At 34.2% G+C, this 12,443-nt stretch overlaps 1 pseudogene; it reads right to left on the bottom strand.

The window, feature by feature from the left end:
• Nucleotides 1-7,238: 7,238 nt before the first annotated feature.
• On the bottom strand, nucleotides 7,239-9,847 carry LOC143625605 (aluminum-activated malate transporter 5-like; annotated as a pseudogene).
• Nucleotides 9,848-12,443: the final 2,596 nt, after the last annotated feature.

The raw sequence follows: 12,443 nt of genomic DNA, 5'->3' as shown, positions 1-12,443 counted from the left end.
AGGAACAACTTTACGCCAAGTTCTCCAAATGTGAATTTTGGCTAAAGCAAGTTCAATTCTTGGGCCATATTGTTAACGACAAGGGTATTCACGTTGACCCCGCAAAAATCGAGTCCGTTAAAAGTTGATTGACCCCATCCTCTCCAATGGAGGTTCATTCATTTCTTGGTTTAGCGGGGTATTACCGTCGTTTTATCCGCAACTTTTCGAAGATTGCTTCACCCCTTAACGCACTAACCCACAAAGGGAAAGTTACGAATGGGGTTCCGATCAAGGGGAAGCATTTCAAACTCTTAAGGAAATGCTTTGCAATGCTCCATTCCTTGCTCTTCCCGAGGGCAACGACGATTTTGTTGTCTTTTGTGACGCTTCTATTCAAGGTCTTGGTTGTGTAGTTATACAACGAGACAAGCTCATTGCTTACGCTTCGTGTCAACTCAAGGTGCACGAGAAAATTTATACGACACACGATCTCGAACTTGGTGCGGTCGTTTTCGCCTTGAAAGTTTGGAAACACTACCTTTACGACAAGAAATGTGTGGTCTTCACCGACCATAAAAGTTTATAACACATTTTCGACCAAAAGGACCTCAATATGGGACAAAGACGATGGGCCAAATTGTTAAGCGATTACGATTGAGAAATTCGCTACCACCCCGGGAAAGCGAACGTCGTGGCCGATGCTCTTAATCATAAAAGTCACATTAAATCCATCTTGCTCCATTGTGTCACCATCCAATCTGACCTCCAATACCGCATCTTCGACGCACAACACGTCTCCGTCACCGAGGGTAACTTACATGACGAGATGTCGTGTGGCGCTGAACTCCAACTTGAAACCAAACGTAATGTCTTGCTATATTATTTGGACCGTTTATGAGTTCCCGATCATGACGGCCTTCTCATGTTCATCCTCGATGAAGCTCATAAGTCACGATACTCAATTCATCCCGGTGCGGATAAAATATATGCATATCTTCTTTCCATATTTTGGTGGCCGGGAATGAAGAAAGATATCGCAGTGTATGTATCTAAATGCCTCACTTGCTCTAAGATTAAATCCGAGCAACAAAATTCGTTTGGTTTGCTCGAGCAACCTCTGATCCCCGTTTGGAAATGGGAAGACATGGCCATGGATTTCGTTACTAGACTCCCCACTACTCAAAGCCGCAATGATAGCATTTGGGTGATTGTTGATCGTTTGACCAAGTCGGCTCACTTCATACCGTTCCGTGAAAAGTCCTCCGTAAGCGAATTAGCCTGACTCTATGTCAAGAACATCATTTGCCGCCATGGAACCCCGTTGACCATTATCTTCGATCGTGATGGTCGGTTTACCTCTCATTTTTTGAGATTGTTGCAAACCTCTTAGGATACCCGTATTAATCTAAGCACCGCTTATCACCCGCAAACTGATGGTCATCCAAACTCTCGAAGATATGCTCCTCTCTTGCATACTAGACTTTGGTAGGAATTGGGATACTCGCCTACCACTAGTAGAGTTTTCCTACAATAATAGTTTTCACACTAGTATTGGCATGGCACCTTTTGAAGCTCTCTATGGCCGAAAATGTCGTTCCCCGATTTGTTGGAACGAGGTTGGTGAATCGCAAATCACCGGTCCCGAGCTTGTTCAAGAAACTTCCGACCGAATCGCTCTTATTTGTCAAAATCTTCTTGTCGCTCGTAGTCGTCAAAAGAGCTACGCTGATAAGCGCCGTAAACCTCTCAAGTTCAACGTTGGTGATCGAGTTCTCCTTAAAGTATCTCCTAGGAAAGGGGCAGTTCGTTTTGACAAAAGGAATAAATTATCTCCTCGTTTGGTTGGCCCGTTTGATATCGTTGAAAGGGTTGGTAAAGTTGCGTATCGTCTAAATCTCCCGAAGAGCTCTCCAACGTTCATCTAACTTTTCACGTTTCCAAACTCAAGAAGTTCTTAGCCGAGGGGAATCTCCACTTACCCCTCGACGAAGTTCGAATTAATAAATCTATGCACGTTGTCGAGAAACCTATTGAAATCGTGGATCATATGGACAAAGAAACCAAGCGTAGCCGTATTCCGCTTGTCAAAGTTCGTTGAGAATCTAGACGTGGTCCCGAGATCACTTGGGAGCGTAAAGACCAAATGATGACCAAGTACCCGCACCTCTTCGTTACGGCTTAATCTCTAATTTCGGCACTAAATTTTCAAAAGTAGGGAATGTTGTGACATTTTGGGTTTTCCGTTTCCTTTTCGTATTTGTAATCACTACCTGACCCGGGTTCGGGTTCGGAAATTTTATCAATAAAGTTCCGTTTTTGCTTAATATTTTCATTTAATTTTATATATAACTATGAGGCTTGAACAAAATCTACCCCTAAACTAACAATTTATCCACTTTTGAACCCACAACCATAAATAAAGGACCTAATTGCAAATTAACAAAAAAAACCTTTCCCTCCTCCTTCCTTCATCACCATCGCGGGAAAAGACCCCCCCCCCCCTTTTCTTGAACCATAATTCACGGACTAATTGACGAAATTAATATGGCCATATCATTCCTTACCTTAATCCGATCCTACCGAAACCCTAATCATGGAAATTGTCAATCAATTGACAGCTAACAATACCAAAAACGAACCGTGGCTGGCCTCGTTCCTAAATCTCTATATAAACACGCTTATAATTCAATTAAAACTGCACACACACTCACCTCGACCTCGCGAATCAAAACTCTAAACTAATTGAATCCTACGCCACTGTTAAGATCCAGTTTGCATACAAGTTAAGAATCGTGACCCTAGTTTGTCGTTCTCCTTCAATCCATCTCAAGTTTCAGTAATTAAATCATGCTTTCTGGTTATCTTTGCATGCCGAATTAAAACCCTATCTTAATTTTAATCAACATCTTGAAACTAAAGGGATTTAGAACCTAGGGTTTATGCATAAGTCTTGTAATAAAATATTTTTATAACTATTTTTATATTATCGTAACAAATAGGGCCTTTCTTCGACGTATCTCGAGGAGTTAAATCGTTGTTTATTTAATCTTCTATCGCCAACACATCTTCACTTATCCTACTCTATAAAGTAAGTAAATTCACATCCCCTTTTTTTACTGCTTTACAATTTTGGGGGCATTATGCGTTCAAAATCAACTTATTGTTTTCACTACAATTCCGCTATAAGCATAATTGTAATTGCTCGATTAGTTGTTACGTGCGAATATGACTATGTGTTTAATTTATGTTGGTTGGTACCTCATCCTCATCCTCATTAGTATGATCATACGTCGTCGGAGTAAACCGTTATCAATGTGATTCGGGTGAATAGAAAACTTTTATTTATTGTTTACTAGTTTTAGTAATTTACGATTATTGCATGGAATTGTCATTTTAGTATTATATGTATTTCAAAAACTATGGTTTACTTACTCAACGTTATGTTGACAAAAATATATATTTTCACGCATGACGCATGTAGCTTTATTGGAAGAATCAAGTATGGAAGTTTGATGATACCGTAGGTTGCTATGATGAATAAAGAACACATTTATTATGATTTATTTATGTTTAGAATATTTAATTGTATCGGTATTTCTTTTGAGACAATGTTTGTGCTTTTGAAATTTGATATATGAATGAATAATTTAGATATTGATACGTGTATTTCACTTTGTGTCTTCTGAGCTATGATACAATATTGTCGCGCCCAGGCATGTATAGCCGTAGGTTGGGGTGTGACACAAGAGATAACCCTAATCGTTTAGGAACTAACCTCGGCTCTAGTATAGATAAATAGTTGAATCCTTACGGGTTTTCATGGATCTTTCTCTAGCATTCTACTTTTTGAATTTGGGACAATCCTTTTCGGGTGTGTCGCTCATTTATCAAAACAAAATTGGTTTTGCTTATTGCTAGCTATCGATTTTCTTGTTCAACATTGGATTTGCTTATCGTTATCAACCAAATTTCTTGTTTACCTAATATTCAACTTAATGTATACTATTGGGTTATAATAACTCTTGGAATCATTACAGACACCTTCAATCTTATTCTTCCTAGTGCATTTCAACTAGTGGCTCTATTGCTGGTGTATTTTCTTGCACTACGTCCTTGATTGTTGCTTCAACGTAATGTTAATGTATTGGATGATTTATTGAGCTAATTTTTCAAATAGGGTCGATAAGTTAAATTTTCTAATGGCGGGTGTTTTTCTTAATTTGGGTGGTTTATTATCATTTCTATTATTTTTTTAATAGTAGAAATAGACAAGGGTCATTATTAAGTATTGAAGACGTGTGAATAAACATAGAAAATATTCACATCCACATAATAATCAATAAATCAACTCAAAAGATCATTGTGATAATGGAAAATTATCTTACTTGTTTAGAGTTACTAAAATAACTACTAAATAGGTGTGAATACACATCAGCACCAATCACAAGTTTACAACTTTTCATTACCAAAATATCTAAGTTGTAGGGTATCTAACTAGAGTAATAAGAGGGGTTACTAGAAGTCCAAGTATTCCATAAATAGGTTCTAAGAGCTAAAACAACAACATCATTAACGGAGTTACACATCATGAGACTCTGGAGAGGTAGGGTTGCATCGTCATCCTTTAACGATTTCAAACAGATCTTGCGTAGGAAGATAAAATATGGCCTAAGGTTATTAGGAAATAGGCTCTGCGAGTGTGTGTGAATAATTTCTCTAAAAGGAATATTAAGATTCACAGAAAAGGCACTAGCGCGGTGCAAGATTGATGGCACAACAGAGGTCGTTGGGGGCGATCCTTTGACCTATTGTTGATGTTGCGAATCTTGATAATAGTGTGTGAACTAGGCTTTTGTGACATGCAACAGAATCTATACTATGTAATCGCTAGTCACTAAAATATATATAATCATATAGACAAAACTTTAAAATTTACAATTTTATTTATTTATTTACTTATTATTATTATTATTACTATTATTATTTATTTATTTTTAATATTTTTATTATTAAAAATAAAATACAATCATTTAATTTTTTATACATTTTCTTCACGAGGAGGGAAAATTGTGTGTTTGAACATACGGGGTATAGTTTAGAAATTTTTATCCAAAATTTCTAATTCACTATAACCATTGGCTCTGAACTAACTTCTGTCACACTCCGTAAATCTTAATTTAAACAGCGGAAGACTTTGACTAAGTCATTCGGGTGGTGACAGACGCCGTTTCAGCCAATCACATTTAAGTATACATTTATAATAAAAGTTGAACTTTGTTTAACCATTAGAGTCATTACACGTGTCATATTACACAATTATTATTCAAACTACAAGTTCAACATAAAGTCAACATTTTTCATTTAAACACACTTCACTATTTTCACGCGCTCTTCACGAAGCTTCAATACTTCGTTTATTTACATGAAAAGCATATTAAAATAAACGTCAACACAAATGTTGGTGATGTCTCTTTATTGAAATTAATATATATATATATATATATATATTTACACACACATATATAGGGGAGGGTTATCCTAAAAACAAGTAGTTTTCTAGGAAGACTAAGAATAAATCATAGCCATTAGATCATATCAATCAATGGTTGAGATTTAAAATTACCAAAAACCGTCATAGTTTCTTAGAATTAATCTTTCATCATTATAATCGACATAGTTTCCTAGAATTATTCTTTCACCATAGGTTTTAATGCCAAATGTCAAAATCTTATTGGTTCTTACCATTCTTAGGAAACTATTTCTTTTTATTTGAACCCTTTTCTATATATATATATATATATATATATATATATATTTATGAAAGTATGGCAAACGAAAATTCAATTCAACTCATCATGAAAATCATAGTAAACAACATTATATAAATTTATCAAGTAATATAATAAATGAATACTTATAAATCTCACCATAAAATGGTTCATCGACCATTTTTTACATAATCTATTACCATATGCAAGGACAGTAATCTTTTCTTACCGTTCGGTTTTCGCGACCGAGCCGTTTAGGACCAAGTTTTGTTATATTGTCCTCTTCTCATATACTAACTTATGTTATATATGAGTATTTTATAACTTTAGGGGTTGTTATAAAACAGTCCCTAACCGTCGTGTCGGTTTACGATTAAAAGCTGATTTTTCGACCGTTAAAGTTACCGACAAGTAAAATAAACCAATTAAGTCCATACTAATTATCCTATGAACTAAATATACACATTATAACATATAATTCATCCTTATTTCTAGATTTGATCACATAATTTCATATAACACATTTAAACCAATTGTAAGCTCCTATTTCATAACATAAGTCTATTAATAATGACAATAATCAAACTTATCATTTCATACATGAAAAAACATCATAATAATACCTAAAATTAACCATCTTCATGATTTCCACAACAAGCCAAATTAACACTTTTCAACTGTATTCTTTATTCCTATTTGGAATATTCTTAACATGTGTGTTTAATCATATATGTTCTTTCTAAATCAATCCAACAATCATATGATCATTCATATCATCATCAAATCATCAAATCATATCATCATCTATGCACAAATTCAAGAATTTCATTGTTAACTAATCAACTTTTTTTGAATTTCCTAAGTGTTTAATCAACAAAGTTTCCTATTATAGTAACTTTCAATATTTAATAATGCTATCTAATTCAATCTTTCAAACATGATTAAGTGTGAATATTGTTTATCTCATTCAACTAGTTTGACATAATTTCATGCATCCTATTGTTCTATTTAGATTTTGATTATTCCATTATTCAAGTTTTCAAAGTTTCTATTTCTAGCAAGTAAGTGACAACTGATCCATATGATAATCCAATATATACTTTAACAATGCATTCTATCCTAATTCAAGTATGTAACTCATTATCTATCAAATACACATATGCTAAGTATTCATATCATAATCAAAGATTCAACTATTCATTCGACAAAGTTTCCTTATTTGGCAATCTAACAATTTCAACAATCTTCAAGTATTACCTTTCAAACTAATAGTATTTATGATTCAACTAGCATACATCCTATTCAATATCGTCACTTAATATCAATCCATATCCCTTTTAAATTTCATTAATTCATCAAAATCATCAATTAATCCAAGTAATTCAAAAATCCCAAAATTGCAAACTACGGACAAGTTTTTGCCAATTTCAATTTCAACATAGCAATTCAATAGATTATACTCAATCCATTAATCCTATTGATCATTAACTACCCAAAATTCATCCTAACATCAAACTCAAACATCAAATTCATCCATGATTTCACCTAAATATCAAATATTCTAACAACACTTATAATCAATGTTAACAATCCAAATATGATCTTCAAGATGAATGTATGCATGTATGAGTGGGTTCAATACCTCCCCTTAAACACATACACACACATGGCTCGCATACACACACACAGGCATCCATAATTTCCAACCTTTAAGGTCAATCTCAACTCAAGAACACTTAATCTAACTTATTTAACCGTAGAAATTAACTCATAATCATAACTTACTTGAGTTCTTGAAGATCTTAGGATGAAGATGAGAATGTGGTGGTTGTGTGTGTGGTGTTCCTTCCTCTAATACTCCTTTCTAGTTGCTAATCACCCTTTGATCTTGATCTTACTTGAATATGAGTGTGTGTGTATGATTTGAATATTGAAATGTGAATGAGTGTGGTGTGTGGTGTGGGTGTGTGTGTGTGTGTGTGTCGTAAGATACAGAGAGAGTGAGGGTGAGTGTAGCTTAGGTGAGTTGGGTGTTAGAATGTTAAGTGGATGATCTCAAATGTTTACAACACATGACCTAGGAGTTAGGGAGTAATGATTGGAAGGTTGATTTGGTGAAAGGTGATTGGGGGAAAAAGAGGTGGAAGGGGGGGGGGGGTGAGGTGGCCGGTCCAAGGAGGAAGGGGAAATGGTTGGGTTGGTAAGTGGGTATTTAAACACTAATCTTAAGTTTTCGTTTTAACGTCTAACGAACTTTGGCTAATCAGACGAATCACGTTTCTAATATTTTTTTGTCAGGTTTGATTCGATATTTAATTCCAAATAATACAAGCCTAAGTAACTAATATTTGGAAATAGTTGATTTCGGGCTCATATGGTGTCCTACACTGGCCTTTGGTCGCTTATTTTCTAAATTCCGCGATTCGAAAATTACTTTATATATTATCACTGATATATTCATAAGAATTTTAATTTTTCGAGGCCATTTAGACACGTTTATGATTATATCTGTTTCTAAGTCGTCACCCAAGGTCATTTTGCGTAGTGTTCGTTACGCGACAAAATTGGACTTTTTCAAACTTGATTAATTATATCTCATGTATTTTTGGAGTTTTTGAACTAAAATAATATCCTATGTTTATTATAATCATTTTATTTACGCAAGTAAGGATATATTAGTCACGGAATTATGCTAATTTTTAGCCAGGTGTACGTCACATCGTGCACTTTTTCCGGTAAGTTGATATCGGGATTTATCTTTTCGACTTTATTATCTAGCTCGCACAGTATTTTTGCGCCTTTGGTTCCTACTTTTTGGATCTCGTTTTTGAACATGTTTCTTAGTGCATCACTTCAGCTGGTGCCTATTGAGGATTGCCATGTCAGCAAAAAAAATTAAGGATTGCCATGTCAATAAAAACAAAAATAAGGAAAAAAGTTTAATAAGTACTTGAATTTCTGTGAGTATACAACCATGCATTTCCATGACCATAAAAGCACAATGTTTAAGTGCACCGCTAACTTTAACATAATTACTCTAAGGATAGTTTAACATTTTGTAACTCTTGTGTGGCGGTTCCCAAACCGCAAAACGCATCTGTAAAATGAAAATGAAACATGTTAAAAGACTCACTAATGACATTTCCTAGTTAAGTATGTGTATATATATATATATACACACACACACTAAGAGTCATGTTGGGTCGGTTCTGGGGTCAAACCGAATAAATACCAGAAATTTTATTTTCGCTTTTACCATTTAGGATTGAAAATTTTGGGCTAAAATAACCCAAAACAATGAATTTGGCCCTAAATTATTTTTCTAACTAATGATTAATTAATTATTAAGCATTTGAACCTAAATTTGTTGGGCTACATCATTTATTAATCTCTTAAATTACTTAAGATCGGTTTTCAGTTTTTGGCTAACAGCAAAATCAAAACCCAAAACACGATTTTTTTAATAAAAGATAAGACCAAACCGTCAATTTTCAAAAAAATGTTTACAACATTTAAATAAAAGCTAAACTTTCTAAAAAAGCTAATTGAGTGATCAAGGAAGAACAATGGTGAAAATTGATCACTATTTATTGACATATGTCTTTATAACAATATATATAAAAAGAAAAAGAAAAGCGTACCAACGCATCTTCTTGACTTGTTGACTATACTGCTAACCGATAACCACTATAAAGAGGGTCATCGGACGCTTGATACACAAGTATTTTCGAAGGTATCCTTTCATATCCAAAATGCTAAAGGTATTTATTAACGCAACCTATAAAAAACATTAAGAATATTAACAAAACTACAAAATAATCTAAACACGCAGACACAAAAAACGTTATATTACCTTTTAAAGAAGTCGCAACGCCCCTAAAATTCTTGACATCTAGTTTATGCTGATCTTCACCAGCCCAAATGGGATACACAAAAATATTTACAACTAAACACACACCAGCACCAACTGCAATTAGTAGCAGTCGAGACACTGTTGTTTGAACAAAATGTGAAGTACCCAATACGAGTACTATACAAAAAGTCAAATTTAAAATCATTTTAGCAGCCTTGACCAAAGTACTAATGAATATTAACATTTTTCCAAGTCTTACGCCTCCTTAACCAACTGAGCTACACGGCGGGGACAATGAATCTTAACATGAGTGCAGTTTATTTGGTTATGGTTTTAGTTTCGATATTATTTTGGTTTTTTGATTCATTACAGTTTCAGTTTTTTTAGGTTTCGAATTTGGTTTTTTGTTTCGGTTTCAGTTTGCGCAGTTTTTTATTTCGGCTGTTTTAGTGTTTGGTTTCGTTTCTTTTTGTTTCAATTTCAGTTTGCTCAGTTTTTTATTTCGGCTGTTTTAGTGTTTGGTTTCGTTTCTTTTTGTTTCAATTTCAGTTTGCTCAGTTTTTTATTTCGGCTGTTTCAGTGTTTGGTTTGGTTTCAATGCAATTTTTTTAGTTGCTGGTTTTGGTTCGATTTCAGTTTTTCTGGTTTTTGGATTCGGTTTGTAAGTTCAATTTCGGTTTTTTATTTCAATTTCAATTTCAATTTCAGTTTGATTTTAGTTTATTCATTTTTGGTTTCATTTTGGGTTTTATTTTCATATAAAGTGTTTTTGTTTCATTTTGGGTTGATTTTCTTAAGTTTTTTTGTTTCATTTTGGTTTTAGTTGTTAATGAAACCATAAGAAAACTTGCAAGAATAATATTCAAAATAGTACTTATTACTGAAGGTGGTGTTTTCAACCACAACTTGTATGACCGAGGAGACCGTCAGATGCAACTGATTTTCTCAAGTTTTTTTGTTTCATTTTGGTTTTAGTTTTTAATAGAACCATAAGAAAACTTGCAAGAATAATATTCAAAATAGTACGTATTACCGAAGGTGGTGTTTTCAACCACAACTTGTATGACCGAGGAGACCTTCAGATGCAACTGATTTTCTCAAGTTTTTTTGTTTCATTTTGGTTTTAGTTTTTAATAGAACCATAAGAAAACTTGCAAGAATAATTTTCAAAATAGTACGTATTACCGCAGGTGGTGTTTTCAACCACAACTTGTATGACCGAGGAGACCGTTAGCTACAACTGCATTGTCTTGTGCCTGAGACCGAGGAGATCGTAAGCTGCAATTGCATAAAATAGTACAACCATGAAACATGGTGAGAGTTCACTATCATGAAATATGAGAACTGTAACGTGAAAGATGTAATAAGTGGTGTATAATACTTTATTCGGTAATTAAATATGAAAGATGATTAAATATGATCGGTAATTATACAATAGTTTTTGTGTATAATTACCAGGAAACATGGTGGCATTGGTGGGAGTTCATTATCATGAACAAAAAGAGAACTGTAACATGAAAGATGTGTAATAAGTGTAAATCTACTACAACCATTAATTATATGTGAAATGCAACATAAAAAGTAAGTTATAAAACTTCCAACATGTACATGTGACAAGAAATACAACTGAGTTTGTATTAACATGTACGGATTTGCTGACAGTAACATAAAAAAAAGAAAATGTAATTAGAAGAATATTATGGTTTTGTCCATGAATATATATAACAAAACACTAAAATTACATGATAAGTAAAGGAATATTTTACCTCAGTGGCGCTTTAACTGGTGATCTGTAGGAACCCCCCTATGAAGAGCATGTTGTAGAACGACCAAGTACAAAACCATCACATGATAACAAATCATAAGTCAGTCATAACAATCTTCAATTAACAAATTAAAAGACCGAGCCAGAGCCTTGAATATATATCATAGGAGACCATGTGTCAATTTAAAACCCTAATTGAAACCGTTCTCCAAGTAACAAGAGACACCAAATTAATCAAATAGCACGAAATAGCACTATTAGAAATCAGAAACCTAAAAGTCTATAATGTACCTGGTGTGACCAGAATGGCTTATGCCGGACTTTTAGGCCCATCATCATCGGTCAATCTCTCTGTCATCGTGTTTTATATTGAAAATAAGCAGCAGTGGATGAGATTGATATGATAATGAATCGTTCAATTCATCAATCAAGTAAGTATTATGATGCACAATAAATCAATTAATTGCATAACCGTTCATTTGAATTGGTTTCACATTGACTGCCATTGAATGTTAGCCGGAGATGAATTGTAACTTATCGCCTGAGATGAATTGTAAGACGTCGTGAATTAAATTTAACGGCGTGGCGTCTTAAATGGGTTAAATTACAACCTTGCCCATCAAATATGCTTTATATGTAATGTATAGATGTATAGATAATTTTGTGACTTTTTGAGGAGGTTGAAATAAGGAATCCTAAACACCATACTAGGCATGATTAGATTATATTTAATCTAAGAAGATGGAATAATGTAATTTTTACTTGTTTTTTCAACTGGTTTATCAGCAGTTTGGCTATGGAATAATGTAAGCCGGGATGCGGGGTTTATCAGCAGTTTGGTTATGAAAAGGGCATCTAGCGTTGTGGAACTGATGAGCCGTCTCCCAAGACTCTGGGATCCTCAATGAGAGCTTCTTTTGCTTCGCTCATGTATGGGAGTCACAAAGCTTTTGTTCGGTTTGAGAACGTGCCAACCTATGTATGTGGGGGAAGTTGTTTCTATATTTGACAATGGCCTTCGAAGGGAGATTGAGGACATCGTGGTTTGTGGGGGTCCGTTCTTTGGGGATCTCCA

The sequence above is a fragment of the Bidens hawaiensis genome, unplaced genomic scaffold (assembly GCF_021521415.1).
Source record: "Bidens hawaiensis isolate Kalapana, Puna unplaced genomic scaffold, B.hawaiensis_p1.1 tig00004126_1, whole genome shotgun sequence".
Taxonomy (NCBI): domain Eukaryota; kingdom Viridiplantae; phylum Streptophyta; class Magnoliopsida; order Asterales; family Asteraceae; genus Bidens; species Bidens hawaiensis.
This window is presented reverse-complemented; position numbering and strand designations above follow the sequence as displayed.